General features: G+C 41.8%; 1 protein-coding gene across 3 annotated transcripts in view; it reads right to left on the bottom strand.

Moving 5' to 3' along the window:
* LOC119492149 (sodium-coupled neutral amino acid transporter 3-like) overlaps nt 1–16496 on the bottom strand; it is a 48575-nt gene extending 32079 nt beyond the window's left edge. Inside the window, exons 1-2 of one of the 3 annotated variants that reach the window (XM_037776552.1) lie at nt 16203–16496; nt 14088–14370 (exon numbers count right to left, since the gene is read on the bottom strand). The gene's annotated coding sequence lies outside the window, so the exon portion shown is untranslated. The remainder of the gene's footprint in view (nt 1–14087; nt 14371–16202) is intronic. The other 2 variants (XM_037776551.1, XM_037776554.1) reach the window with 2 other exon arrangements.
* Nucleotides 16497–17323: the final 827 nt, after the last annotated feature.

Below are 17323 nucleotides of genomic sequence, written 5' to 3'. Positions count from 1 at the left end.
TTATTTTAACACATCAAACGCAGTGTGAGGTGATGAATGAACCCTGGTCTCCGTCTCGCAGTCCTCTGAACCTGTCTTACCAACCACGTTGCTGCGAGCTCCGCTGCGCAGCCAGGCCTCTCGGTGTCTCTGGCTAAAGCCGGGCAACGTGGTTGGGCAGCAAAGCACAGTGCACAATGGCACATGTTGTGCGGTTTCCTGGGAACGGGTTTGGAGAACAGTGGTACTATTGTGCCAGGCATCATTATACTGCTGGGGCCCCCTTGGCTGTAGTTTGCCAGACCACTCGAGAGGCTGAAAAGGTATTTCACTGGGCTCTGGTTGAAAAGACGCCACCTTGGATTCAGCAAATGCCAGTATCCTGTATTCATGCACAGTTGTAGCGGTAGTTGCTGACGGCAGCAATGGCGGAGGCAGGGCCCCTCTCGTGGGACAAATCACTGCACAGAACCACGCTGCCACTCAGATAGTCTACAAATCACGAGGAGGTTGGGGGGGAGCCCTTCACGGACAATACGCGATGGGCTGTCCGGCTACAAGGGTGCCTCTTCAATGGCCTCCAGCAGCGCAGCTTGAAACAGCAGACCTGATTGGACAGAGTTGTGGCTCCTGCAACCAATATATTCAATAACAAAAAAGGCAATACATGACATCCTTGGAAGTGGTTGAGTGAAAACACACTAAGTCAGTCAGAGCCTCTTATTTTTAGAAAGCTTGTTCTCTCCAGTCCTCCAAGTTTGGAGCAAATGAAGGAGAAAAGGAGGAAGCTGAAACGCTGTGGGGAAATAGCTCCTTCTAAAGTAGGACAAAGTTTTGGCAGCAGAAACACAAACTCTAATATCATGTATTATCATAAATATAGATATGGGTACTGAAATAATACAGATTCAGTTGAAGATGTGGATAAGGTATAAGGATCTTATGGGACAAATCCTGTATGGAAATATTTAACGTAGACTAGGGGTGGGGGAAGAAATCGTTACAGCATAGTATCGCGATATTTTGCGTGGCAATATTGTATCGATACACAGACGTCAAGTATAGTATATAAACTATTAACCTCTTAACAATCTGACAGCCTGCTATTCTGTCTTTCAGAGGATGTAGCGGGTCTGTCTTGAAGCTAAAGGGAAGTTACTGGCATCATATGAAACTAGAAAATCTAAGGAATCGATTGGTACCAACCATGTCATGTTAGCTTGTACGGAATAACACTAAACAACGCTCCAAAATTTTGGTTAAGAAAAACTGGCATGGTCATTTTAAAGGGGTCCCTTGACCTCTGACCTCAAGATATGTAAATGAAATTTCTGAGATGAACAGAGAAAACTGTATCTTATTAGATAAAACAGATGTGGACAAAAAAAGGTAATAAATCGCAATACAGTGGAAACAGCTTATAGTGATCACGGTTACAGTGACCAACCGCTTTTATGGATCAAAAAGCTTGGGATAGGATCATTCCTATACAAACGCTGTTTAAATAATTTGCTTATAGTAATCAAAGTAGTCCGCTTACAGTGTTCATTTTGGGTCTTTTCATATATGAAAACATATGGAAAAACATTTCAAAACTATGTTAGACTAACATTAGTTGAACTTTTGTTTTGTTTTTTACTTTACTTCTGTGATACTTTGCCTCGCGGGCCATCTGCTTTCCGACTGGATACCTGATGATGATGCCGCGTGCACATTGGTATCATGACGGGAAAAGTAAAAGTCATCTCTGAATGGAAAAAATGTATGCGCACGGGGAAAGCACCCTCGTCAAGTGGATTGATAACATCTGGTCTCGTAATGCCCCCACAATGAAACTTTTTCCGATCCACAGCTGATTCATTCATGCAGACCGGCGCCCGTTTCCCTCCACACCGCTGCCAGTTGAGAGAATGAGGAGCCTCGGTGAGGGAAAAGGCAGAAGAATTTTCAGCGAGCCACAACAACACAAATTTGGTTATAATAATCATCCGCATATAGTGATCAATTTGACCCTGGACAGACATGATCACTATAAGCAGTTTCCAGTGTATATCGCAATATATCTTATCGCAATACTATTGTTTAAAATCACAATAAGATTGTATCGTGACTTAGTATCGTGATAATATCATATTGTGGGGTCTCTTTCTCACCCCGTAGACCTACACGTATTTGCAGTACATAGAATCTAAATATAGTATATAAAATCTTACTACCGCTATCTGGTGTAATAGGATCCAATTTGTTGAGTGACACCACCAATTATTACAACTAAGAAAATGAAGGAAAATGAGAACGAACACAAAGACAATTGAGTTGATCCCTGCAGGCATGAAGAGCAGTTACCATAGCACCATTGTGGTATGAAACAGAGGAAGAGTTGTGTGCTCATGAGGAAACGCTCAGTAAAACTGAAATGCTTTGTAGTCTGCAGACTGTATGTCATTCAGAAACACATGTGCAACTGTCTGTGTGAGAAATTACAATTTACCCTCATTTCAAAATGTCTCGTATCCAGAAGAAAAAACATTGTTAGGGGAGCAGACATGTCAAGAGCATCAATGTCACTGAACCACAAGACATTTTCAAGATGTCCACATCAATAACGTGGGTTTATTTGGCGTGTTCATTTTCCTAATTGCGCCCTGCGACATTACAGATCATAGAGAGGCTGACAGGCTGATAATCAATCTGTCTGATTGTCTCTCTGTCACGGATTAAATAAATCACATGTCTCGGGAGCAGAAGCACAGTTTAACGAAGCTTCGTAACAAAATAAAACAATAGTTGTATAGGAGAACAGAAAATAAGAATAAACAACAGAAGGACCAGGCGGAAATAAAGATTAGCATTAGAAATCCCCACTGATACCCGAACTTCCGAAATCCTATGCAAGAGTTAATGCCACGTTGTGATGCTCTTGGTGGGAGTAAATGAGTCTTTTCACAGCAACAGCAGAGGCTATGTTTATTCAAGCCCTCATCCAAAACATCACCTCGGTTTGCCAACACACAGCGAGTGCAATGCGCCTCGGTTCGCAGGCTCTGACGTCAGCAACTCTGCTGAGAGACGTCATCCCACGAGGAGGAGGAGGCAGCTCCACTGATTGTTATTCCTTCAGTGATACCTGGACCAGATGACGCAGTGCATGCTGATTCATCCTCACTTATTGCTATGCATGTGTGCATTTGTACTTCATTCGGTGAATAATTAAATCTGTGTGTGTGTGTGTGTAGTTTATGCAATGAGTAATCTCAAAGTGTAATACTGCCTCCTCTGTCACTACTTGATGACATTCTCATAGTCCTCTGGCAGTATAAGCTTTCTTAATTGAGTCTCCACTGTAATTTTCAGACTCTTAATCTGCTACAGTGCATGTGGACACTCACTCATTGACCGTTTTTTCTCACTCCCAGTTCAATGGATGCGTTAAAGCAGAGCTAAACTGTTTTAAATGCCATCAAGAAGCCTGAATAACCTTTTCTTCATCACCACTCTGCAGGTCATTTGAAAGAAAGCAAACCGATCTCACCACAGTAATTCTGAAAATTGGAAATGAAAATAAAAAAAACTCACTTCCAAAAGGATTTTATTGCACTGTAGCATCTAAAGCGAATTCCTCATCCTGACTCTCTGTCCATGAACAGGAAGAGATTTCCTGCAGATTAAGAGATTACACATGCCAACAATTTCACTGATGAGCAGCTAATAGATCTATCAGAGGACATTTTATTGTAAAACAGTGCGTTGAGACCAGGGACCTCTGACAGCTCAGGATGATAAGATAGGTCAGATTAAGAGTCCATCTCGCTCAAGCAGGAAATCAGGATCAAACCGCTCAGGTCACTCCATCCATACACTCTTGCTCCTGTATAAAAATAGCAACAGAGGAGTGAATAGCCTCACTGTAACACCCCACGTCATCATGTCACACTCCGAGCTGTGTTTAAAGTGATGCTGCATGTGCCGCCGAGCACCGCAGCTGCCTGAAATAAGCGGCAAACAATCGCCGAACGCAGCCAGCTACCATCTGTCTGTATTCTGGTTCTTCACACATGGGTGAACATGCACACACACACACACACACACACACACACAGACGTCATGCTGTTGTTGGATGAATGAAACATCCCAAACAGCTACAGGCAGAAAATAAAGCTACCATCATGATGTAGGATTACACTCACTGTAGAACCAAGATGTTTGCAATATATATATATCTTCTGTGTTGCTATGACAGAGGATGGGCATGAAACTATATATACAGTATATATACAGTATGTACTACTCACTACACTGTACCCATCTTTTAAGTGGTCACGTCTCCAGTCTGATCTCGAGCGCACAGCTGATAGGTTTGTTTACATGACGTGACATAACGCTTGCCGTTAGGACACGGTGTCGCTCTCTCTGCGGCCCAGTTCTCTGCCATCATTACGCTTGTTGTTGAATTATTCCTCGTTCAGCTCGACCCGACACATTTCATTCACTACGTTTCATTTTCAATTACTGAAAGTGACGTTGTGTGAATCCCGCCATGTGATGCATTCAGTGCGTGCAAGGCAGACAGCCGCGGTAGTGCTGCTTTTTGTTTAACTACACAATCGAATACAGTCTTCATTTTCAGATTAGAATGTCTGTTTTTTTTTACAATTGGAATATATATTTGAATTTAGAAATATTCATTGACAGCCCCAGTGTGTAGGATTGCTGTCCATCAATCAATTAGCAATATCTAGGTTATATTGTAGAAAAAAAGGTTTTAAAAATTTTCAGGAAGTTTCATGAATCAAACATTTTTCCCTACCCCTTATATACAGTATATATATATATATATATATATATATATATAGGGGAGAGTGGGGTAAAATGAGCCAGTGGGTAAGTTGACCCACCCCCTGTATCTAGGCAACTGTGATTATGTTTTGTCATGTGACCATAAATTCAGGAAGTACCCATCATTTCTATCTTGCTGTGATGGAGTTAAGCACATGGGAGAAGTAGTAAGTACTTTTTTACACCAAAAACAGTTTTTTCCCATCAAAGTAAATTTTCTGTATGTCAGGAATAATGACTGTTAGGTCAAAGCAAATTTATCCAGGTCTAAAAAAATATATTATACATGTTGGTGATTTACTAACGTATAAAACCATGTTAATCCCTTCGCTAAAGATTAGCCTGAATTGCTAAACTGGGCCATTTTTTCCAAAATGGTAGCTATGGGGCAAAGTGAGCCACTGGCTCACTAATATTCTACTATTATTCCGAGCCACTGGCTCAACTTACCCCACCATAAATTAACCAAATTAATTCTCTGATGTATAAAATGGTATTACTGTTGAGTGTTACACAACTTGGTTTGATTTTTTTATGTGTTAACCTTTATAGAAGAGGGAGATAAAGGAAGTAAAAACAGTTGGTTATAGTGGAACAGCAGAGGCAAAGAGGGTCCTCACAGAGGAGGTAGAGAAGGAGCTTGCAGACCATATCAAGAAGCTGGCTGAACAGTTCCACGGCCTTACTCCAAAGAAATGCTGTGAACTGGCATTGGAATTGGCAGAAAGAACAACCTTCCTGTCCCCAACAACTGGAAAGAGCAGGGTTTAGCAGGTAGGCCTAGGTCAAACCAAAGACCAAGACGAAAATCACAGCGTACAGCAAGTTCTGAGGAGAGTGATGTTCCCATCCCATTTGATGACACTTCTGAGCATGAGAGTTCTAATGATGAGAGAAGTGAATCAGACATCTCAGATCTGTCAGTTGGTGACTTTGTCATAGTAAACTTTGTATCCAAAGGCAGGAGCTACCATTACATTGGCTTGGTTGAGAGCCTGGAGGGCAACGAAGTGAGTGCAAGATTTCTCAGAAGAATTCGGGGGAACACTGGACGTGAGAAGCCCACCTTTGTATTCAAGGAAAAGGATGAGGCATCTTTTCCACTGAGTGATGTGCTGAAGAAGCTACCTCAACCTCTAAAGGCTGGAGGAACTGCAAGGAGGGAGCAACAGTTCATATTTCACTGCAACCTTGACGACTGGCATATTGTCGAATATTGAATGATATTTTGATTGTTCAATGGTCTTGAAACTCACAGGTGGTTTGTTCTCACAAGTTCATAACTGTGAAACTGTTTGTGAACACACTTATGCTGAGGTTTAAACTTAAAAACTCAGATGTTCAGTTTACCCCACGATGGCTCGACTTACCCACTGACTCGGATCAACTTACCCCTTACCTGGGGCAAGTTGAGCCACAGGAGCACTTTTTTTGGGAAGGTCATTTTTTCCAGACAGCTTTGTGATGGATGCATGCTGATCATTTCATTTGATAGGAGAGATCCTGAATTTAAGGTTCAAGTTTTCATTCTGCTTCTGTCTCATTTTTCCTAACCTCGAGGACAGCATAAGTAAAAATTGGCTCATCTTACCCCACTCTCCCCTATATATCGCAGCTACAGTGCAGTGTTTTGTTGCCACATGCCGTAACAATGATCTGATTTGCGCCTCTTGAAAGTCTTCTTCTCCACAGCGATGGTGACTGAGGCTCATGGGTAGTGTAGTATTTAGTAGCCATTCATCAAACTGTACCAAACAGATGGAAATTTGAGGGAAAGTTGAAATAATTAAAAGGTGCTAAATACGGGATTGAGAGCATTTCTCTTGCCTCTCAACGGCTCTCAATATGGCGACGGCGAGCCGGCAGCTTGCAGCTAACGGTGCTGACAATGCAAACAACGGCGAAATTGCTGACAGAGATGACAGTGTATACCTGAGGGGGAACCGGAGGGTGGGTGCTACGCTTCCGCAATGATGCCGTCGGTTGGGACGTCATGATCCGCCGTAACTGCCAGCACAGAGCAGTGCAGCGCAGCGGTTGTGAGCAAGTCAGTGAGGCCCGCTCACATGCACGAACATGCACTAAAAGGCCCAGCTATGTCAACAAAACAAGGAGTAGCTCTGATGAAAACACACACAGAGGGAGAGAATGACTCTGCTCAGGTAGACATCACTCCTCTATATCTTTACATAGCAAATAGTTGTTCGATGATATATTAATGCATTGAATATTTAGCACCTTTAAAAAATACGATGGCCGAAAACATAAAGCTTCAGCTGTGGATAAACTATCCGGGAGGTGTTTTCATGTTGAGGAACACTGGAGATGTAATTAAAGGCTCTGCAGACCCACACAGGTGTTTTCAATCATTCTAATGCTAATTAGCTCTCTGCTCAGGGGGGCGATTAGTGACGTTACTGATGAGAATAGAGGAGCTCCCTGGTGGCCTACACCATGCTGCAAATGACCACGAACCATCCGAGGACCTTTCGTTGCATGTCGTTCTCCATCTCTCTCCCATTATTTCCTGTCATCCCTTTACTGTTGACTTTCTAAACAAGGCATACAAAAAATGCCCCACAAAATAAAAATGAAATAGTCTAATGTTTCTATGACTGGGTTTGAGAGTTTACTTGACTTTTATTAGGGAACTAACATTTTTCATAACATTCACTGCAAAAAACTGAGGAGAATAATATTGTAACTGAGTGTTTGAGTCTCTCATTAGACACTACTTGCCTTTTGGGCCTCGGTATCCTCTGTTTCTCTTTCCTTAGTGTTGTCTCTCTCTCTCTCTCTCTCTCTGCTGCAGGCCTGAGTACCGCTGTGATTAGCCAGCAGGGAGAATAGGGGATTAACTTCTGACTCAGAGATTTGTATGTGAGTTTCTGAGATGCTCCACATCTCCAGGGTTCCTATAAGCTGCTGTGAGATACACACGTCAGAGACTGTAAAATGATGCAGGACGTGGTCTCATTTAAATATCCACTGCCATCATGTGGAAGGTATTATCTCACAGCAAGTGTTTCAGACAGAGACAGAGTCTCTAATCAGGATTATTCTGTATGTTCAAAGCAGGAAAATAAACGACCGCAACAATTTTCTCTTAAATCTCCTTTGATGATTCGGTAAGCTACGTTTCCTTATAAAGGGATGGATGCTGACGTGTAAGCACTGTATGGAATGGTGAATTGAACGGCTTCATGCACACATCATAACACATTATCTAAAATATTTGCACATAAAAACACGGCTGTGTATAGTCAATCATGTCAATGCATAACCTGATGTTAAATACATATTATAAAGATATATAATCTCTGACGCACAGGTTGAATTATTTACTCATCCCAAACTATTTGAGACTATAACAGGATGTGTAAGAGGTGGGGGGATGTGGTCTTTTTTTGTGAAGCTGGTATGAGCTGTATGTCCTTAAAGCATGTTGGTGACATTTGTTCCACAAATGGTTGTCAAAATATACGTAAAATACATTTTTCCCAAAGATGGTTTCTGTCATTTTAGGCAGTTCTTGTCACGCTGATGGATGTTCAAGTGTTCATTTTTCTGAAAAGTTTGGTTTCAATTAGTTATTTGATGCTATAAAAATGGGATGAGACGTCACAAATCTGTGTAATAGAACATGTCCAATTAGATCATAAATGTAGTTATAGAGATATTATGGTTAGTCTGGCTCCGAATGACGTCAAAATCTCAAGATGGCAGTTCCCGTATCCAGGATATTTAGGCTTCACTTTTGTACAGTAGGAGGAAGTGGAGACGCGTCGTCCATCTATATATATGTATGGTTGTAACCTGTTGAGTTCGGGACGGGTAGTGGAACTCTACTCTAATGGCAAAATCCACTTCAAGACACTTTTTGTTTTCCACAATACCTCCTCTTTAAGAATACATTTGTTGATTTTGGGTAGTCACTTGTTTTGTCACTCAGATTTGTGTATTTCCTCTGTGAGACTCACAGTAGGCCAGCGGTCTACTGTTATGTCTCCTGGCCTGATTGGCGTGGGGTAGCTCGAGTATGACAGGTGTCTGCACTATAACGTGGGGCTGGACCCCGGAAATAGTGATGCAGTGTGGATTGTCTTTACTGTCTTGTGACGCGACTGCGTGGGAGCACCAGCGTGGTGACTCACTGAAAGTGTGATTTATTTATAGAATCACACAACACTTTCTGTCACTCTGGTTCAAGTCACTCGACACTGGACACCCCACAGACAGGAGGGGACACTAGAATAGCATCATCCAGAGACTTCTTTAAAACTGTACATGCAGGACAGGTACAAACAGCTATTGGGAAAAACAAAAGTGGAGTGGTAAGATGCAGGACTAAAGTAATCAACATGATGTCAAGGTTCAGATTTACGTACACGAAAGTGCAGGGAGCTGAGCTTTGCTTAAATTTGCACTTGTAATTAGCATCTGATTCACTCAATGAGACACACACTACAATGTCTTATCAAAAGAGTTAGATTATTGCTATAGTGCATTAGCCAAGTTCAAGTCTTTTTACATTTCTTTGGTGCTATAAAATAGTAAAATATGGTCTTCATTTATTATTACTGCCCTTTTTTCTATTGATGCATGTGTTTGTTTATTAATTTGTTTATGCAGTATCTAGTTCAGTGCAGTTCCCAGTGTAATCTTTTGGAGATATTTTCATTTTAAACTGGTTCTTGCAAACTGTGTGAAGGTTATCGAATCCAGCGGAATCCGTAATGAAGCAGACTTCCTCCTGTTATTTGCACAATCCTCCATTAAACGCGTCTCCATTTGCCTCTGATGACAGTCAAATTGCAGCTCCAGGCGGCCGTGCATGTTTGATGTTAACACACACACACTTCTCCAGGTGCAGGATGCACCTATAATTAGGCACTGAGAGCGTAGTAAATTTAAGTCACTTGTTGACTTAGCGTGGGTATCGCGGTGGGATCAAAGGGAAAACGGAAAAGGAGGAAAGCGTGTCCAAACAGAAACAGCCTATCAAAATTGAGAAAAGCAAAAAGGAGGAAATCATTCAGGGTATCACCAGTGTGGATACAAATACTGTTTACAGCGAGGATGCCGAATGCCATGTTGGTCTTGAGGTGATGATGACGGGTTATTAAGACTCTGTATATTCCCACATCTGTTTCAACATCACACTTTGTATGTAGAACAAATTATTCACTTGATTTGAATGTGATCTCAGCCCTGTGGCTGCCTGGCTCACAAGCTGCCTCCATCACCTCTGTGCAGAACACAGTAACACTGTGCTGCTGCCTAATAAGAAAAACTGCAAATAAGATGTTAACAAGCACCTTTTATAATATATTTTTGCATAACTTCTTGTACAACAAAGTGTTTTATCAGATGCCAGATTGTGTGTTATCTAAAACAAATGGGTTGTACAGACTGCAAGAGAAAACGACAATGTGACATACATTGTTTGCAGAAGGGAATCATGGGGAGGTAGAGTAAGAAGTCAGAGCCAGGAAGGTGTATACTTAAAGTTAGATATTCATACATTAGAAAAACATGATGAACTTATGCAAAAGTGACGAGATAGAGATAAATTGCATGGTCAAGTTAAGGCTTCTTGCCAAAACAGTAAATTACTGGGATGGATGTAACTGTGTTTTTTGTTTTCTTAGAGGTCATGTATTTACACGTGCCACATGTGCTCCATTCATTTGATCTGAATGAATAAAGGAAGGGTGATAAGAACTGGTCTGGACAGTAACACAATGATGGCATGCTGATGCCAAATCAAATTGGGCCTGTTCTCAGACTGCTGTCGAATACAGCCCTGGAAGCGAATGCCAGCAGACTCACTAGATGAAGAAGCTTGCAAGTCATGGTGAGAGCAAACACGATTTGCACACTCTTCAGTATGAGTTTAGTATAACTATGAATATAAATGAAAAATATGTGACGACGCTGCTGACACACTGTAGGTGCAAACATTTCAACAAGTACTTCTGGCCAGCATACCACTTTGTTTTGCTTGTTGTTTTTTTCTGGATGAATATAACAAAATGTCACTACTCTCTTGTGGACAAACAATAATGGTGACTCAGTCCGATATCAATATATCTGCAATGAGCTAAGATCAGCTGATTCATATCAGTCTGGCCGATTTATCGATCGGGCTCTAATGGAAACTTACTCCTGCAGTATTATCCACTTCTACGTCATTGATCTGTATATGTAGTATATTTCAAACAATCGTCGCATCAGAAGTACTCACTAAATACAGTAGTGCATGTAGCTTTGTTGTGGAGAAACTATGAGTGTTTGGAACATACTGAACAAACAAATCAAAGTATTAAATTAAACGTTATGTAAAAGTGAAACCCGGTTTTCACTTAGTTGTGGCACGCGATGAAGCGAAAGCCACAACCCCACCCAAGTTTCGTCTCAATGTCAGGCTGTCTAATAATGCAGATCCCTTAAAATCAATCAACCAGGCTGCAGAATACAGTTAGACTCTAAGTATGAAAGATCTCACAATACCCATAACTCTGAACTTTGGACGATTATGTAAGATCTAGCTTTAAGAAGTTCCTGTTTATGGGACTGCAACTAACTCTCGATTCATCGTTTGGTCTATAAAACATCAGAAAACAGTGAAAAATGACCATCACATTATCCTGGGGGCACAAGGTGACGTCATCAGTTGTCTTGTTTTGTCCAACTAACAGTTCAAAACCCCAAATATTCAATTTAATATAAAGTAAGATCAAGAAAGGTAGAAAATTCTCATTTGAGAACCTCGAATCATCACATTTTTGGGCATTTTTGCTTAAAGACTGACTTAAATGATTATCAAAATAGTTGCGGATGAATTTTCTTTTGATCGATTAATCGACTAACTGTTGCAGATCTACCGGTTTACCCAACAGGTCTTACTTGATATAAAAGCATATGACTTTTTGTCTCCTTCAGACAGTCAGCCGTGGTTATTTTGCACCGTAGCTCCTACGCAGATCATCTGAGGACCGAACATAAAGGACGGCAGTAACACAGTCAAGGACACAACCTCTGTGAGGACATGGTATGCCAGTTGTATTAGTTAGAACAATAGGTCATGATGCAATCAGCTAACCAGACAGTCCTCCCTCAACGCCACACCGTTCAATGCCAGCTCTGTCTTCTCTCAATCATGCGCCCTAAAACAAAGTCCCATCCTCTGCTGGCATCTACCACTCGTCTCCCTCCTGTTTCCTCCTCATCACATGGGAGGAGGGCAAAAGAAAGAGAGTGCACCGTGGGGGCGAATGCATTCATTGGGCTGGAAGTACAACTCACGCAGTGTTTGACCACCATGGTGGATGTTGCACTGCTGACTCTGTCACATGCCGCGGCACCATGGACGTCCAAATCCCAATCCACCAACAGAGACCTCCAGAGCACAGCAGGCACCCGCTGTAAGCAGATCAATGTGAGGCTTAAGTATCAAATCCCTCATAGAACTAAGAATTGCGCTGAGTACAATAAGCCAGCGATGGATAATGAGCAGAAATACAGCTCTAGCTGAGACTCAGAAGATTCAGACTTTGGGGTGAATAAGGTGGCACAAGACTTTCCTCTATCTGTCCTTCTGAAGTGTCTTTGGCATTTTCATCTAGAAGAAGCAAGAGAGACTTACAGCAGCCGACCCTTTACTCTGACCTCCTTATGAGAAGGACAAGTGAAAGAAATGCCCTCTGGCAGTGGTTCCCAACATGGGTGTCGGGAATAAAAAGTTTTGGTAAATTTTGCTTGTCTTGTCTGTACAGTGTTATCCAACCATCTCATGGTAAGACGTATAAACATGAACATTACACGTGTTATGATGACTCATTTAAGGCTTTCCGCGTGTCATTTGTACGCCACAAAACAAAATTACAGTAACGTTCGAGTTAGGTTGAGGCAACAGAAGTACTCACTTAGGTTGAGGCAACAAAACCACTTAGTTAGGTTTAAGAAAAAATACCATGGTTGGGCTTAAAATAAGCACGTAAACTAAGTAAAATACGTACTGAAACAACATAGCTTAAGTGCGTAAAACATGTCACAAACGTCACTAAAGAACAACGTAACTTACAAAACAAAGTACCGGTCTCGAAAACCAGTAAAAGTTCTGTATTTGTTAGACCCATACACCTCCCCACCCGCCCACCGTAAGCGCTTTTTCTCACTTTTTATTCAATGTCACTAGCTCTGAGCGGAGCATACTTACACAGATTCGCTTACATTGCAGTCTAGTGTACAAAAGACATGGCAAAAGCAAGAAAGGCGTTCTTATTGCACGCAAAACACCTTGCGCGTTATCGTGTCATTTATATGCCTTTTTGGGCTGTGTTATCTATTCGGGCCTTATTAATCAATCAAGAAAAAAACAACTATACTCTTCAGTTGAACTGCTCACAGCTCATAGACACGGACCCTCTGATGAACCACTGCAGTTATCGGGATTAATACGGTATTATGCAAACAGTACATGTGCATTTTTCAGCCAATATGAAGTTTCAATTACATTAGACAGCTGTTCCCATAATAAGACATGGATGTGAGACTCTGCTTAATCTACTGTTGATTACTGGGCAGCTCAGTGTTGAGGGTTTCTCCTACTTAGGATAAATGCCAGCCTATTGGTTAGATGGGCTCTAAGTGGTGCGACCTTATGCAAGCTGCAATTCATCTGTGATAACCCTCAGTATGTTCACACAAGTCTTTCATACATCAGTCTGCACTTAGAAAATGTAGGTATACTGTGATACGACAAGCAAATGAGCCCTAAAAGGGACACATATACCTTAAGTTACCTATGGCCTAGCTGTTCTATCCCATCCTTCATTTCTTTCTAAAACACAAAGCACACAATCTATCAAACTGATTAAATATGATTTTAACTGTGCCAATACAACAATGGATTTTTGTAACTAGTGAGAGAACAGATAGATGAATCTGTTCCCTGTAAAACCTCAAGTTCAGACAGAAGCTCGGGTCCTTCTTTCATAGTTTAATACATCGACAGAGTCACAGCAGGGTGTTCCTTTCTTCTCACAGTGAACTACATTGCACTTTAAGACTGAACAATCCCTTCATGTTTTTCTTTTCATTCCTGCAGAGGTAAACCAATACTGCTGCAGGAGAAGGAGAGTACATTGGACACCGAGCTTTGATCAAATCAAATAGGATACTTAGTGTGTTATCTGAGTCTGTCTCATCCAATAGTGAAGAAAAGAAGAGGAAGGTGAGGGAGCCTTGAACATTTCTTATCCACTAACCTCAGATTGAAAGAGAAGAAGAACTACAAAGAGAGACTGTTGATAGCTTCTTTTCTGCTGGATCAGTCTGTTCACACTGGGATGGGAGTTTGGAGAGAGCCAGCAGCACATGGACCCACGACATGTCAGAGAGAGAGAGAGAGGAAGCAGAGGCCGAGCTGGCCAGACGGGAGCTCTTGCCAGCTCCGGACCGTCAAATCTAGCAGTCACAGTCTCACCTGCTGCACACAAGCCCCTTGAGGTGACTCATCGTGGAGGAGTGAATGACTGGGGACTTTGTCTGCTGCAGGTGACACCAGAAACCATGCTGCTGTTAGGAGATCTATCCAGTCTACGGGATGCTTTGCACCTAGTCTAGCTGGATGAATAAATACATTTGCTAAAAGTAATAGTATCTGTAAAAAGTAAAAGTAACTGGTTTACTATGCACATTCAGTTCTTACATGTATTGCCTTAAATCAGACCAATCAAACAAAAGTAATGCACGGGTGCTTAAAAGCTGCATTTTCCCCTGCAAAGTAACATCAGATATAGATTCATATATCTGTATTAGGGCTGTCGCAATTTATATTTCGGAGGTTGTAGTGGGCTCAATTTTAAAGCTAGAAGATACAAGCATCATACAAAACTAGAAAGCCTAAGGAATCCATTGGTACCAACCATGTCATACTAGTTTGTCGCGAAGGAGGTTAAATAAAGCTCCAAATTTATGCAAAATTTTGGAGAGGAAAAACTGTCATGGTCATTTTCAAAGGGGTCCCTTGACCTCTGACCTCAAGATATGTGAATGAAAATGGGTTCTATGGGTACCCACAAGTCTCCTCTTTACAGAAATGCCCACTTTATGATAATCACATGCAGTTTGGGACAATCATAGTCAAGTCAGCACACTGACACACTGACAGCTGTTGTTGCCTGTTGGGCTGCAGTTTGCTAGGTCATGATTTGAGCATATTCTTTATGCTAAAGGCAGTACCTGTGAGGGTTTCTGGACAATATTTGTCATTGTTTTGTGTTGTTAATTGATTTGTAATAAAACATATATACATACATTTGCATAAAGCAGCATATTTGCCCACTCCCATGTTGATAAGAGTATTAAATACTTGACAAATCTCCCTTTACAGTATATTTTGAACAGATAAAAAAAGTGAAATTAAGGTGCGATTAATCACGATTAATCGTGGACAACCATGCGATTAATCGCGATTAAATATTTGAATCGATTGACAGCCCCTGTTTGTATATGATGAATAATATTTGAGGGCTGTTTGGCCCCTTCCTAGCTCGACTTGGCATCCCACCAAAAGCCTGCATATGTCAGTCAGACTAGACAACATCACCACACATGAGGACCAGATGGCACCTGTAGCTGAGCTGTGACTGGTGTGAGCCAGCTGTGGATGCTTCAAAATAGGACAGGCAATCCAGAAAATGAAGCTGTATAGACTGAATGCCTCATACGTTTACATTACTGAAACAATGTCATTCCTATAGTCCTGACTGGCACAACAGATACAGTAAAGATAGAAAAGTGTTCCAAATGAAAATGAAAATCATAAGAAGCAGGGTCACGGAGGAGCTTCCATCCAATGCCCAAGTTTGATCTCACTAAACTACTCTACTTGATCATCATCATGGTGGTGAGAGGAGAGGGCATCACTGGGATGACTGTTTTTAATCTGAGGTTTCACTCTATAAGCAGAGGAAACATTTATCCAGTTGTGCACCAAATCATCCCTGCAGATTCCAAGATAAGCCCCTGAGGAAAAGAAAAGCACTGACAAAGGAGATCTGTGTCCAAGTGGGAATCTCAATAGTAGGTTATATTATTATGCAGCTATACACATCAAATGCTGCACGATTTGTAATGTCACCTCTCTCTCTTTCTCTCTACTCTACTCTATGGCTGGTTATATCTGGCCACCGAGGAGAATGCATGAATGAAACACTTCTACTCTGCATTTTACTCTCGTTTTAGTAAATGTCACACTCGAGCACAAGGAGCGCGTTCATTGAAATGCATGCTCATATTTAGGTCTCCACATCTGTGAAAAACACGCTCGTTAAGTTCAAATGCGTCGACGTTATAAAGCGCACAGCAGAAAGCCTTACCAGAGAAGTACCAGCGTCCTCCTCCAAACTCCAAATATCTCCACACACACACAGATCTCAGCCTGCGACCCCCACGTCGCGTCGTGTCGACCTGTCTCTCTGTCCCACTACGTCCGTCCTCCGTCCCAAAGAACTGCGCTCATGTGTCATGTGTTTCAGACTAAACGTTCCCAGTAATTTGCTCCAAAAGTGGGATGTGAAGATTGAGCTCTGGTTCCGCCTCCTGCACGCACAGCGACCCCCCCAATCACAACGGTGCTGTGCACAAGCTGCCGTGTGCATGGTGTGAGATGAAGGCAGCCAGAGCGCGCATGGACACGAGAGCACCCCCTATTTGGCACGCGCCTTTTTAATTAATCGTTTGGAAATGACGACCCTGTGCTGTATTGATGGTTAAAGGGGGGTCGTGCACGCTGCTTTTATAACCTGTAACCTGTCATTTGTAGCTGTATTATCACATACTGCCAAATGGATAGTTCCACCTTTCTATGTTAGAAACATGAATACAGAGGGGGAGGGAAAATAAATGATGTGGGATTCTAAAAAAAAGGACAAATATGATTTTGTCTCGCTATTGTTGTAAAAAAATCTGATGTCAAAATGAAATAAAATAAACTGTATACGCAAATCATTTCTTCTTATTATTACTTCTTATAAAATAGCTCAAACAGCTACATGAGCATGATGATGATGAGATGATGGGGATTTTATCGTCGTGCTTGAGCGCGCATCATGAGACAATAGGAGACAGTGAGAGTGAGTGGTCGCGAGGAGATCTGCACACGTGCATTTATTTAATCTACTCGAGTGTTTTCCTCTTTAATTAGCTCCAAAAAATCGATTGCAATGTTTTTTTTTCCTTAAACACGCAATCAGCAACGTACACATCAGCAGCATGCATGAGACCATGTGCCACAAAAGCTCACTGTTGCTTACGCACGAAGCCTTCTTCTATACGCACGCTCCATTTCTAGGTCATCGCGTTTTGATGTCACATCGTCGCTCCTGGGAGCGTGTTTTCTCTCTCTCTCTCTCGCTCTCTCTCTCTGTCTCTCCTCGAGCTCATGTTCACGCGAGGAAGACACCTGCAGTCAGATTAGAGCATGCAGGTTCCCCTCATC

This window comes from Sebastes umbrosus, chromosome 1 (assembly GCF_015220745.1).
Source record: "Sebastes umbrosus isolate fSebUmb1 chromosome 1, fSebUmb1.pri, whole genome shotgun sequence".
NCBI classification, from domain to species: domain Eukaryota; kingdom Metazoa; phylum Chordata; class Actinopteri; order Perciformes; family Sebastidae; genus Sebastes; species Sebastes umbrosus.
This window is presented reverse-complemented; position numbering and strand designations above follow the sequence as displayed.